Source organism: Muntiacus reevesi, chromosome 14, assembly GCF_963930625.1.
Source record: "Muntiacus reevesi chromosome 14, mMunRee1.1, whole genome shotgun sequence".
NCBI classification, from domain to species: Eukaryota; Metazoa; Chordata; class Mammalia; order Artiodactyla; family Cervidae; genus Muntiacus; species Muntiacus reevesi.
The window spans coordinates 31,928,633-31,949,339 of record NC_089262.1 but is presented as its reverse complement, the minus strand read 5'-3'; the positions used below and the strand labels follow the sequence as shown (position 1 = coordinate 31,949,339).

At 42.5% G+C, this 20,707-nt stretch overlaps 1 protein-coding gene across 2 annotated transcripts in view; it reads right to left on the bottom strand.

Annotated features, from left to right (window-relative positions):
• SLC1A3 (solute carrier family 1 member 3) overlaps positions 1–20,707 on the bottom strand; it is a 79,169-nt gene that overhangs the window by 15,673 nt on the left and 42,789 nt on the right. The window lies entirely within an intron of this gene.

Here is a 20,707-nt window from a genome sequence, read left to right as displayed (position 1 = left end):
CTAAGCATATCTCAAGTTGTGAGCACTCTGCAGACTCACACAGAGTAACTACCATTAAATTCTTTTATAAGAATAATTATTTTATGTATGCACTTGTAAGATTTTTTGGATTTTTAATGTAAAATTTAAGCTATTATTCTAATCACTTACTGAGTTATCCTCAATTTACATTTATAGTAGGCCAAAGTTCTCAAATAGCTTCTCTGTTGTTTCACTTTATCTCATCAGCAGTTTTTAAAAACAGTAATTTTGGTGGGGTTCTTCTCATTTTTGCTCTCTGCCTTCCTCCACCTTGTCCCACAGGCCTGGTATACCTTATCTCACGTGAAAACATTCTTCCCCTCTTTTTCAGGACATCTTCAAAGTCTACCTCAGGCAAGGCATGATCCTCTGTGAGAGAGGAGGCATGATGGTGAATGTTTCCCTAACTGTTCTAGCAAATGGAGCACATCTCCATGCCTCTTGAGATGGAAAAAAATTGGAAATAATCCAAAACTCTCAAAAGATTAAGTTTTCTTAATCATAATATGGGCTCTTCTGTTTCATTAACCATTTCCTCATTTCTCTTTTTTCTTTCTCCTCCCCAAACTTCCTAAAATACTAAGATCCAATTATAGCATCATCCAATCATAATTAATCAAACTATTTAATTTATTAGGCAAAATCATAATTTTATAAATATATTAAAAGTTTACTGTATTACTGTATATTAAAAGTTACTGTATCTCAGTGATCAGTATCAGATTCTAACAGTGATTCAATATGCAGGTAGTGATTCTGTTTATATCAATGTGTTTAGAGTAAGGTAAATTATATTGGAAAAAGATAATGTCCATGAATGCCAGAAAACTGACTGGGTTTGCCCCCAAACCTTGATACAATGGTAGTGAGCTTATATGGGAATTGAAGCCAAGATCTCCAATTTATAATTTCATGTGTATTTGAATCAAATCATTCATAATTTTCATAATAAGCACTTAGTACTTGCTATGTTCTTATTTTTAACAACAATCTATAAGGCAGATTAAAAAGCAATTAAGTAACTTTCTCAGTTCTTAGTTAGTACCAAGTAAAATGAAGTGGGAACTTGAACCCAGATCTTATGTAACTGAATTTAGTGTACTTTCTGCCCCTGAGAAAACCAGCTACAGCTCCCACAAACGAGTAGGCCAATTTTGGTTTTAAGGCACTGAAGTTAGCTTCTTTTATCCTAGCCCTAGGTTTCTTGAAACCTAGGGTTAATACCCACTTGTGGGGGTGGCGCCACTTCAACACTTTACCATCATTAGAAATGGGCTAATCTGTTCTCAGTCCACGTGGTCCCATCCCCCCAGGTTCATCCGCAGTTCTCCTATGGCGTCTCAAAATATCTTGACTTTCCTGTGCTTGAAATCATTTCTCCCAGAAGGGGCCCACTCTCTTTCCCATCATTGCCTGAGCTCGTCACCACTGAAGCCTGCAATCCTTCGGCGGGCGAGTGGTGTGGGCACAAAAGGCCGGATATCTCTGCTAGGGGTACCAGGCGGCAGTATTCTCTTCCTCCGAGATGCTTTCTTTCCCTCTCGCCTTCTATTCTGTGGTGCTGTTCCGTTCTCACGCCAACTCTTCTCTGCCGCTCCTGCCCACTACTCCCGACCTATAGCTATTCAGAGAGAGCGCTAAGTGGTCAAGGCACAGCACTGGAAACCAACGTGGCAGACAAAGGGGAGGCTTAACTCTCCCTCCCTCCCACCGCGGGGGAGGGCTGGGGAATGTGATTCCGGAATTCACAGCTACAGGGCCATCGGCTCTAGGAAACAAAGTTTATGGCTGTTTTTTTTTTTCTCCTTCTTTTTTAAAATAAAGTTAATAAAAAAAGGAAACCAATGAGTATTTACTCCATACTTCCAATTGTGAAATAGATGAAGACAAACATTGAAGCATTTATTTTAGCAATGAACCCAGAAGGAGAATCGATGGTCAAATGAGAGGCCTCACCAACCTCTGCATATTGACCCTGATCCTGTGAAAGAGGATAAAGCAGGACTGCTAACGTTTTAGAAAAGGCAGGGGTGTGTGCGGGTATCTTTATTAACCAAATCTCCGTGGAGGTGCTTCTTCTAAAAGGGTCTGGTGTCCCATGAGGGGCTGCTTGCTGACTTCTGCTCTGGGTACCCCGGTGCCCCCTCCCCTCCTCCTTCCAACTCTAACCTCTCCTCTTTGCTCTGAGTAGGGTCTGTCAAACTAAAGGGACCGTAGGAGCAAAGCCTCACACCGTCATCAGGGCAAAGGTAGGATGGATGTGAACAGTCTGTCACACTGGGTCTGCAAGAGAACAGTCTCGATGCTGAAGGAGCAAAAGAAATGGAGGAAAAGCTCTGGAAGGCAAAACTCCACACGAGCAGGCTGCCATTCTTCCTGTCTCTCGCCCCAACTCTGGGGCCATCTCCTTTCTCCAGCCTCCAGAAATTCCAGACAAAGCGCTGCACACAAATGTCAGAGTGTCTGGGCACAAGGGTAATGCACTAAATCACTTGGTAGAAAAGAGAACTCTGGCAGGAAGTGCTCTAAATGTTTGAGAAGGGGGAAGTCTGCACTGAGCCTCGTCATTTGAAAATATATGGAGGAAAAGGGCCCTGGGGTGAGGGTGAACGAGGTCACTTGGGTATGCAGGTACTCGTGGGAGTATGTTATGACAACTATGTGTTCATCTAAATACGTATGTGAGAAACACATTCCAGGGCAAGTAGTAAAGATAATGATCTTAACTGGTCCCTTTTTCTTCATCTGATCTGGGCTTAGCTGAACCAATCCCATTCAAGACATCCTGACATCTTAATTATGAAAACAATCTGTCATTGGAATTGAGCTCCTCTTGAACCCAAAGAAATACTATACTGCCTATTAATTACAGTTCTGCCGTAGTTGCTCCAATTACAATGACATGTTTGTAAGTTTATACGTTTTGTATATTTTGAGTTAACTTTTGTGCTGATCCACTAAATCACTCACCAAAGTCTTCCTCCCACCAGTGGCACATATTCATCTAATTTCATGACAACTGTATGTTGCAGATATTGTTGATGCCATTTTAAAGGTAAAGGGACAAGAGACCAGAGAAGTTAAGTGACTTGCCCAGTGTTGCACAGCTAGTAAACAGTAATGTCAGGATTTGAACCCACACTCTAAGGGAGTATCCTTTCTACTATACCTCAATCCTTATGGACAAGCTAGGAGTCACCCACATTTCATGCGCTTTTATCCATACAAGCTTTCTCTAACTCTATCGCATTTGAATTCAATGTTGAAATGAGCCATCTGGCTAGAAGAAAATTGCATACAGGGAGGTAACTGTGGAAAAACTCTGACATTCCCCCACCTTGGGGGGAAGTGGACCACACTGGTCACCAGAAGGACTAGCTAGAGAACAGATCAATCCATTCAAATTCCTCATCATTCCTAGAAAAAGAGCCCAGAACATGTTCTAATGGAGCATAGAGGGTCATGGATATTTGCAGACTGTGGGCACACAGATCTTGCCTTCTTTTCTAAAAATAAACCCATCAAATACCAGTCATCAACAAAGTAATCAAGTCAACTATACTCCAATAGAAATTAGTTTTTAAAAAGTAATTAATCATTCATGTCTGCAAACCTATTATATGTTTACCAATGAGTTAAGCATCTAAAAAAGACTGAACAAGACATTCTCTAGAATGCAAAAGATTTCGACTTTGCTTCAAACACCTGAATATTTTAGGCAGCAGTCACTCTGAAGAGAGAGGAAGAGAGTTTCTTAATGCAAATGGGTCAGTAAGCATTTACCTCTTTATTTATGAAGATAGTGTTTAAGTAATCAGTTTAGCACAACAGAAAATGCATCAAATTCATGTTTTGGGGGCAAGATGGGGATGGGGAGGGAGTGTTCAATAAATATGTATATGGAACTCTATAAGTCTATTGTAAATTAGATTTCTTCTGGTATAATATTTGGTATGAATTATTGGATGAATGAAATATGTATTCAGTCAAGTATTAAAGGGTAACATATAAATAATGTCAAGTTCCTACGGCTCTACTTTTTGCATGGATTTTATTCTCCCATCTGCTAAAAGTCTGTCTTATACATTAATGGGTCTCAGTATATTCCTCCAATGATTCCTGTTTCTGGCTTTGAAATGTGAAATCTAAAGAAGAAGCCTTCTGCTATGAATGCTCTTTCTACTCACCCTCATGGTGTTTCATTGTTCTTTCAGGGCCACTGGATCAGGCCCAGAAAGAATGGAAAAGGGAGGGGGTGGCAACTGCTGACTCAAGAATATTGCTCTGTTTTAGTTTTTATTTTATTTTTATTTATTTATTTTTTATTTTTTATTTTATTTTAGATATACTCCTTCTCTACCGTGGGTTTCTCAGATGCTCATCTAATGAACGCCGCCTGTTCTCAAGCCCCCTAGAATTTTAAGATGGGCAAACCTATAACAAGGAAATCAAGGATGAGTGGTAGTATACACTGTATTCATTTGAATAAAAGGTAATTTTTTTTCAATAAGAAGGTTAAACTCTTAAAAAATACAATGTACTTCATATTTACAGGCTGAAAAAGGAGCTCTTGTGTCCTAAAGCATCTGCCCATCACTGGAGCAAGGGCACCCTGGACCCTCAGCAGACATAGCAGGAGAAAAAGCTCTGAGGAAAGGTGTGAGGGGGTGGGCGTGAACATGAAACAAATTGCTTTAAATCTCCTTCTAAAAAATTATGTGAAGTTTTTTTCCTACTATAATATTTTCTTCCAGCTTCTTTAAAAACTAGATTGGAAAAAAAAATAAGTTCTAGGGTTTCTAGAACAGAAGGCAAATCTTAGGTTAGAAATTGTATCATAATTTTGCATCACAATGAATAAGCTGGTTAAAGCCTCAGAATTTAATCGAAGAGTCAATATTTCAAACTACTTAAGGCCAATCTCAGGCATTTTCAGAAGCACATTGTTTTTAAAAAATTGTGGCACAGTGACTAAGAGTTCAGGCTCTGAGGTTAGAATACCGGGATTCTACTTCTAGCTCTGGGATGCCCTGTGACCTCTGCAAGCCTCAGTTTCCTTATCTGTAGCATGGGAATGAAGAAAGCTCCCTCACAGGGTTTTCATGGCTCTAAAGGGACTTCTGTACAAGATGCACTCAGCATAGTGCTTGGTACATAGTGAGCATTCAAGCTATGTTAGCTGCTATTATTATTAATTAATCAAATAATAATATTTGACCTGTCTAAGTCTCCATTTCACCTAGACAAGAAGATAATACCTACACTGCAAGCTTATGGAAAACTTATATGAAGAATCTATACAAAGTAAGCCCTTGATAAATGGTGTATTATATGATGCTCTCTGTTAGAATTTTAGTGCCAGGAGAGCAGAACAATCTGTTTTATTCATTGATGCAGCCTACTTGCCCCAAACAGTGCCTGCACAGGAAGGCACCCAATAGAATGTTGAATAGTCATTCTTATACCTGTTGTTGTTATGCTGGGAGGAGGCTACAAACTTTTAAAAAATATTTCACTTAGGCCACTGTTCGAACAACTAAAACTGCTTGTGTTTAAAATACTCTGAAATTCAGACACCAATTTTGATTGCTCGTCCCCACATTTATCATATTGTCATTGTTGTTTGGTTGCTCAGCTGTCGACCCCATGGACTGTAGCCCACTAGGCTCCTCTATCCATGGGATTTCCCAGGCTGGAGCAAGTTGCCATTTCCTTTTCCAGGGGTTCTTCCTCATTCAGAGATTGAACCTGCCTCTCTTGGAAGTCTCCTGCATTACAGGCATGTTCTTTACCATTGAACCACTGGGGAAGCCCCTCTTCCCCACATTTAATCCAAAGTAGTGAGGTTCCTTCTACCTTGAAGAAGGAGAGACAGACCTTGTGGGGAGGGTCCCAGCATCACCTGGAGCTTTATCTCCAGATGGGGGTGGGGGGTAATCCGAGATGGGCAGGATAGGCAGGAGGCTGGCACATGGCTACCCCTCACCACAGGAGGACCCCTCCTTCTCACCCAGCCTCTCCCTCCCCCACTGCTTTATTCTTTGCCATCTTTAACAGGCTTCACTCTTGCAGATGAGCTTATGTAATTGCTATAGTCCTATCTGTCACACAGTAACAGAACAATGAGCAAATAAATGAAAAACCCAACACAGAGACGGGAATGGAAGAGGAGGTAAGGTCGAACAAGTGCTTAAGATGCCAGTCGTGAAATCAACTTAGTAGGTCATGAGCTAGTATCTTTTATCCTATTAATGAAACAGGATAGAATAGAAAACGATGGAGTGCATCACGTGGGGTAAGAGGGAAATACTGCTTTGTGAAGTTTTTTTCAGCTGCACGTGTGTATGTCTGTGTGCGGCCAGGTCACAGCGTAAAATATGTTTATATGGTATTTGCAGGTTCTGGTTAAAAAAAAAGTTTGCAAACACTAGTATATACCCACATTCAGTTGAGAGTAGAGGCTTGAAAAAGGAGCCATGAGCTACGGTCTTCCCACCCTCTCACCTTGCGTCTGTTCCCCTGGGGCTGCCCACCCACTCCACCCAAGACCTCACCCCATCTCTAACGGAGATCAAGGAAATGACGGTGCTGATCGCTGGAATCTGATCAACTAATCTGAACAGAAATTCTACAGACACTGTAACGAAGGGAAAACTTTTAGAAAAGGTATACTTCATGGAATTTTGAGTCAAGAAGGCTTTTACTTTAATCAGTGATTCTTGGTGAAGAGAGTTAACCATCTTGCACAAAGAGCTGAGAATGATTTTGTGGAATTCACAGTCAATTAAAACACAAATATTCTCACAAGGGTTTTCCCCCTGGCCAATATTTCCTTCCCGTTATGGCTGTTCACAGCATCACAAAACTTGGTGTTTCATTCACCTATAACACCACTTAGTTTTATGAGGTTATTTCACCTGAGAAGGACAAAGATGCTTCCTAACAAATGTATCACTGGCATATCACTTCGTCAACCAAGTTGATTTTTTAATTCGACTCTTAAGGCTTGTCAACAAAAGTCTTTTTTTGAGCTCTGGTGTTCACTAGTAGAATGCCATGGAAAGGTAAAAGGGAAACATTCTTTTTCAAGACTGTTAAAAAGGAAAAGTAGTGGAACAGACATGATTGTCAGTGGCAGGACTGAGCAGACAATTCCTTTTCTCTGGCTATAGACAGCCTTGAAAATAAGCTTTCACAGAAGGGAGCAGAGAGGGGACACGGAGGCCCAGATTCAACTTCTGCTACCTCTCATATCCAAGAGTTTCTGGGTCTTTTTCATTAACCTTTGGGTGGGGAGAATCCTTCTTTTGGGTAGGGCTTTCCAGATGGCACTAGCAGTAAAGAATCTACCTGCAGGAGATGTAGAAGTGGCCTCAATCCCTGGGTTGGGAAGATCCCCTGGAGGAGGGAATGGCACCCCACTCCAGTCTTCTTACCTGGAGAATCCCATGGACAGAGGAGCCTCATGGTGGGTGGAAGAGTCGGACACGTCTGAGCGCCCTCTTTTTGGGTAACCAACTGGTGAGGCCCTCTGCATGGTCAAGCTTTGCTCTTCTCTGCACTGTGCTGTGCTTAGCCGCTTTTTGTGACCCCCGTGGACTATAGCCTGCCAGGCTCCTCTGTCCATGAGGATCCTCCATGCAAGAATACTTGAGTGGGTTGCCATGCCCTTCTCCAGGGGATCTTCCTGACCCAGGGATCGAACCTAGGTCTCCTGCATTGCAGGCAGATTCTTTACCGTCTGAGCCACCAGGGAAGCCCTTCTCTGCACTAGTCTTAACCATCCAATAGCCTCATCTCAGCCTAACACAGCCCTGCAACGAACGGTTCCAGTAACTCGGGAACCCATCACATCTACTCTCTGTCTCTCTCTCTCTCTCTCTCAGCGTGGTCTTGGGAAACTCTCAGAAGGCCAGCTCTGAGGTTCACGTCTCACAGGCCACAGCTGCCGGCGCGAGGCCCACGGAGAGGTGATTTAGATACCCATTCACCCCACACACTAGCCACATCCTTCGCTCACGGTATTGGAATGTGCCGCACAATATGCTTTTTTGAAGAGGAACCAGGGAGTCATTCATCTTCTTTATGTGTGCTAAGCAGAGCAAGAGGGAGAGGCGAGTGGGACCCATGATGAGCCGGGGAGTAGTGATTAGTAACAGCTGACAGCCTCAGACCAAGACCCTTTCTTTGGTTACCTCATTGTAGCAGCCGAGCACAAAGGAATGACTGTCTTCTCGCCAAGACTGGGAAACTCAGGACCACAGGAAAGAACAGCTAAGAGAAAAAGTGAGAGTTGGGCAGTGGGGGCAAGGAGCTGATCAGATCGACTCCGAGTTACACCTGTGGAGTCTGGCTTCAAGAAGAGACCTCTACAGGGTGGAAAGAGGCACCCCTAGGCGGGGGACCTTCAACCAGACCCTGCCAGAAGCACTGATGTGAATGAGGAAAGCAGGTGACTTCCCTCACAGCAGAAAGAGCACGCAGAGAGCAGCAAATTGCTCTGGTTTAATGAGAGGAAGTTCTTTGAGGGCCAGAGCTCCAGCCCCCTCTGCCTTTATGCCCCCAAAGAATGATTTACAACCAACCACCGGGTGAGTTGTTGGCCATTTCCGTAACAGCCCTTTTTCCTTGGGGTTGCCTAACATGCCACGGAAAAGACCTTTATGTTCTGGGCATCGTACAACTTTCTTAGGAAGATGGTGATCGAGACAGAATGTTTGCTAGCTGGCAGGATGCTGAATGGGACTGAGTTCCAGTACGGGGCCAGACTCGTCCCAAGTTAATCAAAGGGCGTCACAAGTTGACTGCAGAACATGTCAGACTCAAGGGGTGCTCTTTCTTCCCAGGGAAGGCCTGTCCCTCACAGGAAAAAAAAAAAAAAAAGGAATTGAAAGCCTCAGAGAAACTGAAAGCAACATATGGACATTAAAACCCAAATCCATCTGGCTTGGATTCCCAGAACAGTTGAAGCAGGAGTATGACTCCAGGCCTTGAAATGAGGCTGGGAAGCAGCAAACAGCACTGGGGCCAAAGGACTCATACAGACTGTGTGACCCAAGGTCCAGCCTCCCCCCTCCAACTCCTTGCCATCAAGAATCTGGAACCATAACCCAACTGAGGTTGAATTTGTTGCCTGAAACTAACATTAAGATATTTAAAATATTTCTTTAAAAAAAAAAAGAAAGGAAGAATTGAGAGTAAGATATCTTCACCTGGAAGCATGTCTTCTGCTTGCAATACAGGAAACCCAGGTTTGATCCCTGGGTCAGGAAGATCCCCAGGAGAAGGGAATGGCAACCCACTCCAGTATTCTTGCCTGGAAAATTCCATGGACAGAGGAGCCAGGCGGGCTATAGTCCATGGGGTCACAAAGAGTTGGACACGACTGAGCAACTTTCATTCATTCATATGCTCACCTGAGGTATTTTCTAAATTAAATCCAGAATGTAGAGTCTTATGCACTACAAAAAAATGATGCATTTAAAAAAATGTAAGTCCATGTTTTGCCCAGTTAAGAGAGTTTTCAAAATTAAGTCTTTGGGGATCAAGTTGGGGTTGAGGAGAAGAGAAAGATAGTGGAGATAAGAGAGTTGAGGGAATGACAGATAAGAAAGACAAGAGACGAAAGAAATGAAGACTTAAAAGCTGAGATGTGTGGGATGGAGAAACAGTTCAGAAGGTGCTTTTATCTCAGTCGGCATATTTCTTGGACTGTGGCCAACACCCACCCCCCTTTCCAGTTCTGATTAGTTTTCTCAGCATTTAAAAGTTCATCAATTGTTCTTATCTAATCTATAAAGGAATAGTCGCACCCAGGGGGTGGGAGATTGTGCTCCCAACTACCTGACCCAAACAATAAGGCAGTATCACTTCACAGAGTGAAAAAGACTGTAAACTCTAGAACTGGTTGGCTTGCCTCATCTCTGCTTCACACAGTTAAGTCAGAGAACAGTCCCTCCTTGGAACAGGAAAAGCTGCATTTTTGCCCCCAGGGCCAAGGGCGACAATGGAATTGAATCATTCCTGAAATAGTGCACTAGAAGTGGCGCAACACTTTATAGCTTTTTCCCCTTCTACACCAGGGAGTTGTTTCTGCAAATTCTACTTTAGTTTTGTAGCGTCAATTTCCTAATTTGATTTTTTTTTCAAGGGATAATTTAGGAATTCCCAAAAATTCTCCAGAGAAAATTATGGGCAGTCCCTGACATCAGACTTCAGTTATCTTGAATAGACTTCAGGGATCTAGAAAGTTGTCAAAAAGATGTGGAAATGGCATTTAGTTGATTTGAGACTGATATTGCATGATTGGTAATATTCTTCTTTAACTTAGACTTTAGGAGTGGATGGCCACACTTGAATGAAATCTGGTAACACAAAATGGCAAAGAAAGAATATGAACTTGGGATATTGCTGTTAAAACTGAATATGGCATAAAAAGTTTATAAATAAGATAAAAAAAAAAAAGCAGCTACAAAACATTGATTTCAAATGACTATTAAATAATTCAAATGATTAGGACTGTCCCATCACAAATAATGGAAAGAGGCAGTAAGGTAATGAAGTTCTATTAAGGGCAACTTCTTTTGAAAGTGGCTATACGAATTGATTTTATAATTAAAAATTTCTCATTTATTCATGTGTTCACTCACCTTTCATTAAGGACCTTCTCAGTGATCTAGCCAAAGACACGATCATTAAGACCCTCATGTATTTAGTATTTAGTAACAAGTAAGACTTTAAAATATATTAATGTGAATAAGTAAAATGCATAGAATTATCCAGCAGAGTGATTTGGAATGGAATTAGCAGGAAAACCAGGAAATTTGTTGGTATTTATTGGAAGAAAATGGGAGTGGGCTTGGTTTGAATCCTGGTTCCCTCACTTATTAGCCGGTGACTGGTCAACCTCTCAGTGTCTCAGTAAATGAGAGATAATAATAGTATTTAATTCATGGGATTGTTTGGAGGATTAAATAAATTCAGCATGTGATGCCTCAGAACAAATATATGGTGCATATCTTAGCCATGATGATGGCAATTTTTTTGTTTTTTAAAAATATTTTTAGGTCTGAAAGACTTCTTGGAATACCACTCTAGTTGTGGCACATGGGCTTAGTTGCCCAGCGTTATGTGGGATCTTAGTTCCCCAACCAGGCAATGAACCTATATCCCCTGCGTTAGAAGCCATATTCTTAACCACTGGACCACCAGGGAAGTCCCAGCTTTGATTTTTTAAAAAACTGGTGCATAGAAAGAACTGAAATCTGGTTCTTTATAACTCTTTTTCCCCTGAGATAAATTTTAGCTTCTGGAGGAACACAGAGCAAATCCGGTCCACATTTATCAGAGACCTTGGTCTTCTTTTCTGCACACTAAATACACATCTTTTCTCCAACTGATCTCCATATATCATTCTTTTCAGAGGTTGATGTGAGCATGAGCACTAAGTCGCTTCAGTTGTGTCCAACTCTTTGTGACTCTATGTACTGTAGACCTCCAGGCTCCTCTGTCTGTGGGGACTCTCCAGGTATGAACACTGGAGTGGGTTGTCCTGCCCTCCTCCAGAGGATCTTCCTGACCCAGGGACCAAACCCACATCCTCTTACATCTCCTGCATTGACAGATGGGTTCTTTACCATTAGCACCACCTGGGAAGCCCTTTCAGAGGTTCACCAACCTGTAATCCTTCTAAAACTGTCTACCAGTCAGGACCCTCATGCTCTGATCCAAGCCTTCATCTCTCAGCTTCATCTTCTACAAGGGCTACCCTATTCTTCCGGGCAACCTAGACTGCTCAGTAGTCCCTAGATATGCCTCGAGTTTTCATGTCTCTGCATCTTTGCTTTTATGGCTTCCTCTGGTCTTGTCCTCATTTCCTGCGGAAATCCTCCCACCGGTCCAGTTCTTGAATTCTCAGAGCACTCTCTTTATTGCTTCTTGGCTTCAGAGTCAAGCTTTGTTTTACAGTCAAGTGTGTACCTGTCCATTAATATTTTCAATTCCTTGAGGCTAGAGACTGGCAAGGTCTTCTTCACATCTTTATTCTGCATGCCAGTTAGCACATCGCCTGCTCAAAACAGGAGTCCAATAAATGTGTCTGGGGTTGGATTCAACACCGTCTTAGTAGCTACTCCGCTTTGTCAAAAGGTGCTCCTGAATGTGCTCAGCGCTAAACAAATGTTCCTGAGGCAGTGTGACCACTGCCGAGTACAGTGAACTATTCATAATTCTACCGAGGAAGCACACGACTATATTCATTCTTTTTTAGCCACCACATCCTACTGTTGGTTCCCATTAAGCTTTTAGTCACATGAACGGCTGCCAAGCTCAGTTGCTCCCTATTCTGTGATTGCGCAATTGCCTTTTGAATCTAAAAGCAGAAATGTGCATTTATCCCCTGCTCAGCTTCATCTTGTTGGTTTCCATCCAGCATTGCAGCCTATTGAAGTCATTTTGAATCATCTTTAGAGGCATATGTGGTAGAAACTATTCTTCAGGGGCTTATATCATCTCAAAACACAGTGTAGGTGTCTTCTGGGTCATTAAGTTGTTGATTTAAAAGAATGGAATAGGACAAGGTTTTTTTCCTAAGTACACTTGAATACTTTTTTATAAGTACACCAGGCTTCCTTGGTGGCTCAGTTGGTAAGGAATCTGCCTGCAATGCAGGAGACCTGGGTTTGATCCCTGGGTCAGGAAGATCCTCTGGAGTAGGAAATGGCAACTCACCCCAGTATTCTTGTCTGGGAAATCCTGTGGACAGACTGGTGGACCTGTGGAGCCTGGTGAACTACAGTCCATGGGGTTGCCAAGAGTAGGACATAACTTAGCGATTAAACCAGCATCACCACCATCAGAGTATGTTACCAGGTATCTTTCCAGGTTGCCATGGAGCTTTAAACTCCTTAGACCTAAACATTCAGTCAGTTTCAAGTATATACCACTGTTTCATTAGGTGCTATTTTATTATCAAAGGTATTACAGAAGACTCTGAAATTTTCAGAATAACCAAAATAAATTGTATCAGGAATTCCACAGCCAAATGTTATTATAGAAAGGGATTGATTTTAAAACATAAAAAGATTTTTGTAGCACAAGGAATCCTTACAGGATACTTTGTGAGAATACATTAAGCTTGACTTTGTAACTTTAGGAAATAATTCTCTTTTCCTAAAAGAATCAATAGTATTAATCCAAAAAATTATACATTGATAAATATCTTTCTCTACTAAATGGGAATGTAACATCATGGGGTAGAGATTTAAATAGGACAAGGATTAATACAAACATAAGTTACTCATGTGAGAAAGAAATAGCATAATAATTATTTTAGGCTTTAGAAAAGTTCACTGGATAATTCATTGGCAAACAATCCCAGATGTTATATGTTATGTTAATGACACTGATCATTAAAACGTCCATTATTATTCAAAAGTGTGTGCTTTTAACTCATCTTCACTTTTACTCCTTCTACCAATACATAGTAGCTTGTGGTTTTCTAAGTTAGAGTCTTTCAATTCTAAGTATACATGATGGTCTATATTTACTGCTATACATTCAGTGGCTATCACAGTAGGGACCCAATAGTTATTTCGTTGTACAGATGATGAGTGAAAATGTGCAAATTTAGCAGGTGAGAATAATTAAGCAAATGTACTCGACCCACACAAAAATGAGTTATTTATGTAATATCTACTAAACACGTCACTGTAACCAGGCCTAGTTCCTATTCTCAAGGAGCTCTTTCTCTGAGTTTACAAGTTCTCACCAAATAATCAAATGATCAACCGCATGTGACATAAAAAGTTGTGTATACTGCTAAACTGCATTTGTTGCCTTAAGGTGGAAAAATTTTGCTCATGTGGAGAAAAGACTTTATATAGGCAGTAAAATTAAGGCAACAAATGCACTTTACCATTGTCAATCAGTCTGGTACAAGTCTAGTGGCTAGAGCCCGGCAGAGGCTGCATGGCACCGCAGAGTGCAGCTCTGCATGGCACCTCTTTTGTGACAAAGAGATCTGAGTTTGAACACAGGTTCAATCACTTGCTGCCAGAGACACTTTGGGAAGTTCCCTCATCTGAAAATAGGAATAACGACCTTGTAGAAGGAATAACAAGTATATGCGTTCAATGCCCAGCATGTCTCTTACACTCAATGCTGCTACTGATACTGCTAAGTCACTTCGGTCGTGTCCGACTTTGTGCGACCCCATCCCTGGGATTCTCCAGGCAAGAACACAGGAATGGGTTGCCATTTCCTTCTCCAATGCATAAAAGTGAAAAGTGAAAGAAAGTGAAGCTGCTCAGTCATGTCTGACTCTTCGTGACCCCATGGACTGCAGCCTACCAGGCTCCTCCGTCCATGGGATTTTCCAGGCAAGAGTACTGGACTGGGGTGCCACTGCCTTCTCCGCTTACACTCAATAACTGCTAGCAATTATTATGCAGGTCAAATTTCAAAAGTCACTGGCCAATCAAAGAATAAATCTGCAATCAAGATGATCACTTCACCTCTTTAAGGTAGAAGAGAGCAAACATGATCTGAATGGCAATACCAATGTTCTCATACATTTTCAGCTTCAGATGTAAATCACACATTATTTAGCCAATTTTTGAGGCAATACCAGGTGCCAGGCTCTGTCCTGGACTAAGCAAACCATATAGCACTGTCTCTAACTTGCACACTTAATGCTATGGAAACTTGATAATCCCAAGGCAGAATCTGCAAACACCCTTTGAAACCACGTCCGTTACCAAAAAGCCAAAATTAAATGCTGAAGACTGGGGCTAGGTCATGGCTAAGGAAAATGAGTCCCAGAAACCAAGAGGCTCTCGGTAATGTACAAAATGACACCACTCGATAGTGGTGAGGCTGGGATGGAACGAAAGCTTCACCATGAACTTTGCAAAGTAGTTTAAAGCTTTGCATTAGTACACCAACTGGAAGCCAGTTAATGTGTTAATTGCTCAGTCATGTCTGACTCTTTGCAAGTCCCTGGACTGTAGCCCGCCAGGCTCCTCTGTCCATGGGATTTTCAGGCAAGAATACTGGAGTGGATTGCCATTGCCTCCTCCAAGGGATCTTTCTGAACCAGGGATCAAACTGGCGTCTCCTGTGTCTCTGGCACTGCAAGCAGATTCTTTACCCACTGAGCCATGGGGAAGCCCCATGAAGCCGGTTAAGTTTAGGACAAAGAAAATTTTCCCAATCCTGGGAGGTCATGAGCTTTTTTGGCAAATGAGTTTTTTTTTTTTTTTCTAACATAGAATATAAAGTGACTTTAATTGTTTAAAAAAAAAAATTAAAGCTAGCTTCCCTGCGGCTCAGACAGTAAAGCGTCTGCCTACAATGTGGGAGACCTGGGTTCAGTCTCTGGGTCAGGAAGATCTCCTGGAGAAGGAAATGGCAACCCACTCCAGTAATCTTGCCTGGAAAATCCCATGGCTGGAGGAACCTGGTAGGCTACAATCCATGGGGTCGCAAAGAGTGGGACACAACTGAGCGACTTCAGTTTCACTTTTAATTGTTTACCCTGGATCATCCCCAAGCAGTGTTCTTTTTCAGAAACATTGATGAGCTGTGGTGAGCATGTCTTGAAGTGACATGCAAGTCGCTCAGTCGTATCTGACTCTTTGCAACCCCATGGAATGTACAGTCCATGGAATTCTCCAGGCCAGAATACTGGAGTGGATAGCCATTCCCTTCTCCAGGGGATCTTCCCAATCCAGGTCTCCATCTTCCCAACCCAGGGATAGAACCCAGGTCTCCCGCATTGCAGGTGAATTCTTTACCCACTGAGCCACCAGGAAAACCCACAAATTGGCTGAAAGGAGGTAAAGTGGCATACAACGTGATCTGATCTCTGAAACTGGCTGCCAATTAGTGAGAGCCCAGGAGTGGTCCTGAAGCTGATGCTTCACTACTTTGGCCACTTGATGTGAACAGCTGACTCACTGGAAAAGATCCTGATGCTGGGAAAGATTGAAAGTAAAAGGAGAGGGCAGCAGAGGATGAGATGGTTGCATGGCATTCCCGACTCAATGGACATGAACTTGTGCAAACCCCAGGAGATAGTAAGGACAATGAGGCCTGACGTGCTGCAGTCCTTGGGGGTCTCAAAGAGTTGGACACTACTTAGTGACTGAACAACAATAGCAACAACAGTCATGGTCACTGATCCGAGCATCAGCAGATGACCTGGGGCCAAGACTTTGGAAATGAATACTCCCTGAGCAGATGTGATATCTACAAATGAGGAAAGGCCTTTCCCCAGCTCCTCTCCAGCAAGGAAGCCAAAGGACCTTTGCATTTGATGTTCACAGTACTGAAGCAGAGCCCGAGAGCGACAGTAATCACTAACATAAGTTCACTGCCTGCAATTCCATAGAGCATGCTCATAGCCACAATCTCAGCTGGGCTCATCTCTGGGTCCCCTGTCATAGCATGGACGACAAATATTCCTATCACTACCATTATTTCCCACTCCATTGATAAGCCTTGAATACCAAAGCAACGCTCCCCTTAGCCAGTCAGTATGAAAACTAGTCTGATGATTCCAAAGTTTGCGCTCTTAAGAAACACACAGGGATTACTGTGGGTACATGCAGCCAGAGGGAGCCTCCTGTTCTTTGATCCTCTACTCTGCACTGCTCAGCTAGGCCCTTTTCAAGTTTTCAGGATTAAACACCTTGTCTGTCCTCAGAGGAAGGACCTCCAAGGCCCAGGGTCCCTGTTTTACGGCTCTGTCACTTCCTTCTTTAGCACCTAGCACAGCTGACTGGAGGAACTCAATACTGAATGAATTAACAAGCTCAGCTAGACAATAGCCTCTGTGCATGACTCAGGGCACAGAAGCAATGAGGACACGGAAGGGAATGAAGCATGAAAACATATGGCAGATGCTGTCAGGACTATTTACCGCGCATCCAGTGAAAGTGCGGAGCCAGATGAAGTTTGACGTGGAAAATAAAGCCAGTGGTACAACCCGCGCTCCCTGAGAAGTGTCTCAACCATCTTACTGAGGCCACATCACAAGAAAATGCCTCATGAAGGCTCGTGGAATAACTTCCAAGTGAGTAGAGATGTAGAAGACTTCAAGTAGGGAGATAAATGTGTAAAGAAGGTGAACAGAGTAACCATCTATTGGGAATCAGCTTGCAAGATAGGCAAACACGTCCCTTAATCCACCCCTGAGTGTTTGAAAGCGTGTGAGCGTTTCCACCAGCTTATCTAACGCACTGCGGATTTTCTGTTCATACAAACAGCTTTCCCTAGGCTCCTGGAGGGGCATTGGAAGCTCTTCTGAGGAAGATTTTGAGATTAAAGCTGATTAAGAAGAAAACACAAACAGTTTCCTTTTTTCTTGATGAACCATCCTTGGCTCATTTGAAAGAAATTTATTGAGCACTTATTGTATGCCAGGCTTGGCTACGGATGGAAATAAAACCCAGGGCTGGTTTCAGTGCTCGCAGCATCAGGCAGAGCAGTGATGGGGGAGCTGCATTCTGGCAGGAGAAGAGAGGAGCGCTGGGGAAGGAGGGCACGGGGACTGTGATAACCTGGAAGCTGGACTTCCGGCAACGCCTGGCTTTGCTGTCAGGACAACTGGAAAAGTACATTTAGAAAGAAGGAGCAATTTTCGTGCCAAATCAGATCTGCCTGTACATGTTTACCAGATTGGACTCCGAGCACCAAGGATTTAGCAGTGATGCCATCAGAACTAATAAATAGGTTAGGAGAGCTCACGAAGGGTTAAGTGTGGAGTCAGAGGTTAGGTATGTCTGTGAACACATCGAAGGCATAATTCTAATTACGAGACATGAAATAACCCCAAATTTTGAAAACTAGTACCCCTCACCATGCTGCCAAACACCTAGCATCTGTTCAAATCTATTATGAACCATCTCCTTGGGGAGGAACGTGAAAGAATTGCAAGCAGCTGCCGAGAAGTGTGCTAGCGAGGGGTGCCGCTTCCATGCAGTAAATTTATGTGTGAACTGATTCATTAAGTAATACCGTTCTGACCACGGACATGCTGCAAAACGGATGAGGAATTCAGTCCCAGGGCACATGTGAGGTCAGTGCCCCAAGGTCATCAAACAACTTAAGAAGCCCATCTTAGAAAATGCATTCTCCACTCATTGCAACTAGAGAAAACCTATGTGCAGTCACGAAGACCCAGCATAGCCAAATAAAGAAATAATTACTTTTTTTTTGAAAAAAGAAAATCCATTAAAAAGCAAACTATCATCTCACATTTGGTTTATGAAGCTGTAGTGATGTTCTCTAGTGGAAGCATTTCAATTCTCAGCACCCCCACTGTAACTATTTCAAAGCCTGCAATTCACAGTAGCTGAGTCAGTGACTCTAATTGGACTTTTTGAGGTTTTAACTTTATATTGTCTACTGGTACCTAAGAACTGCTCTTGGTGAAACTTTCTTCTACTGGCCATTTACCTCCGAGAGTGCCTATGGAAGAATAATAAAGTCATGTGACATGGCAGTGTTAGTAACACACAGCTATATTGGGTTACTGTCTTTTTACTAATCATTTTAGGCTAGTTCTTGCTCCCTAGGTAACTCTGGGAATTCTCCGCAGGCCTGCAGAAGACGTGAATCTAGCTCTTTGTGTCTGTAACCGTATACTTGCTATTGATGCAAAGGATGAAAAGAAAAACACCCAATACACATTGTTCTATTTATAAGCTGCTGTACTCAGTTCCAGAGGAGAGAGTGATGCCCTTCTCCTCTTGAAAGTTACTGAGAGCCAGTTATTCTGCTGCTGTGTCAATTCAATTTCCAAAAGTTGAAGACAGATGATTTTAAGCACTGAGGGAGAAAGTAGGGGTGTGTGTGTGTGTGTGTGTAGATATGCACACATACCAGTTGGAACTAGAGGGGCCAAAATAAATCTTTCCTCACATCCGGAAATGCCTATCAGGGAAGCGAACTAGCTGGCAATCAGAAACTCCATGTAATGCTCACTGTTTTAAACGGCACACATTCTCATGTCCTAGGGCAGAATTGCATGCTGCGGCTTTAGAAGGCACTCTACCAAATATTAACTGAAAGAGTGAATCAGTGAATCTTTCCAGGAAAAGCATGTCAAAACTCTCTTTGCCTGTTAAAAAAAAGAAAAATAGCCAACTGCATAAATTGGCAGTAGAGTGCAATATTTCTTTAAGTCAGGAGTCCAAATGTTGGCTGTTCTGGTCTGATGCTGCTCAAGGACACAGTGGAATAGTTTCAGGAGGAGCTGGTTCACTTTGGAATGCTGACCCTTCTTCCCTCCTGGATTAACCTCTGAGAAATAGTATGCAGGGTATAATACCTTTTTTACATGAAAAATGGAGACTTTCATGTCTTTTTCTAAAATCACTGAAGACTCTCTGGGATCTCAAAAAACAATTGTTGCCAGTTCCCTCAGGGAAACAGTGTCAAACAAAATGATCCTATGCTTCCCAGAAACATACAGTTGGCTGGAGGAGGTGGAAAATGACAGTGGGGCCACCTGATGACACAGGAAGGGTAGGAAAGGTTTCTTGGAGGAAATGACATCCAAAGTAAGATCAGAGGTTAAGGAGAGCTTCCAGATAAAGCTTCCAGGCAGACATGGTGGGGGAAAGTCAGTGAGAAATGAGATGGAAAGGGATAAGCAGGAACCATACAAGACATGCTTACATTCTGACCTTTATTTCAAAAGCAGTGTGGGGAATTTTAGCAAGATCATACTGCCTTCATGTAAAAAATCAAGTCAGAAAAGGGCAAGCCTCTGTGGGGAGTGTGAGGGAAGGCAAAGAGGCTGGTGATGGCGTTGCAGCTGTAGTTTAGGATTGAGCTGGTGTTGCTTGGACTTGGTGGAGGGGTGTCCACAGTGAGTAATCAGAGTTAAGGAGGTGGAATCAACAAGTTTGGGCATGGGGGAGGAGCGGCAGAGGAGGTAAAGTTTCTGATTTAGCCCCTACTGTCTACATTTCCTTTGATTTAAAAACAACAGCAAACTTTCAATAGTTTTGTACTCTTTCTATATCTAAAATAGCTGACTTCTCCTCCATGTTGACATTCTTTCAGCAGGAATACATTTATTCTACCTGCACTCACCATCTTCATAATAATGAACCAGCTCTGTAAAATCTTAGTAACTTAAAAGGGACCAGCGGGTCCTTCTCAGGCAGTGAACCAGGCTCAGAATTATTAAGTTTTTACTGTGTCTGCAAGTTTATTTTGCAAATCATTCTAGTTTGCACACACCTGGGAACACATCCAATAACTATCTTCCATCTGGAAATAAAAGAAGAATTTTTGTGAGTCTGTAGAAGTAGCAATCAGGACTTCCCTGATGGTCTAAGAATAAGATTCTGTACTCCCAATCCAGCAGGCCTAGGTTCCATCTGTAGTTAGGGAACTAGATCCCACATACCACAACTAAAAAACCTACATGCCATAATGAAGATCGAAGATACTGTGTAACACAACTATGACCCGGTGTGGCCAGATAAATAAACATGAAAAAAAGAAAAGAAGTAGCAATCACATGTCAAAGGTGGCCTAACTCAAGAGACGTTGGCCAACTGAATTTTACCAGTTACTGAAAGCTGTGGTTACTAAGGTTCTTCAAGGTCTCTTTCCAATACAGACTTTTGACTGTATCTATCTGTGACTCTCTTGACCAAAAAACTATGGT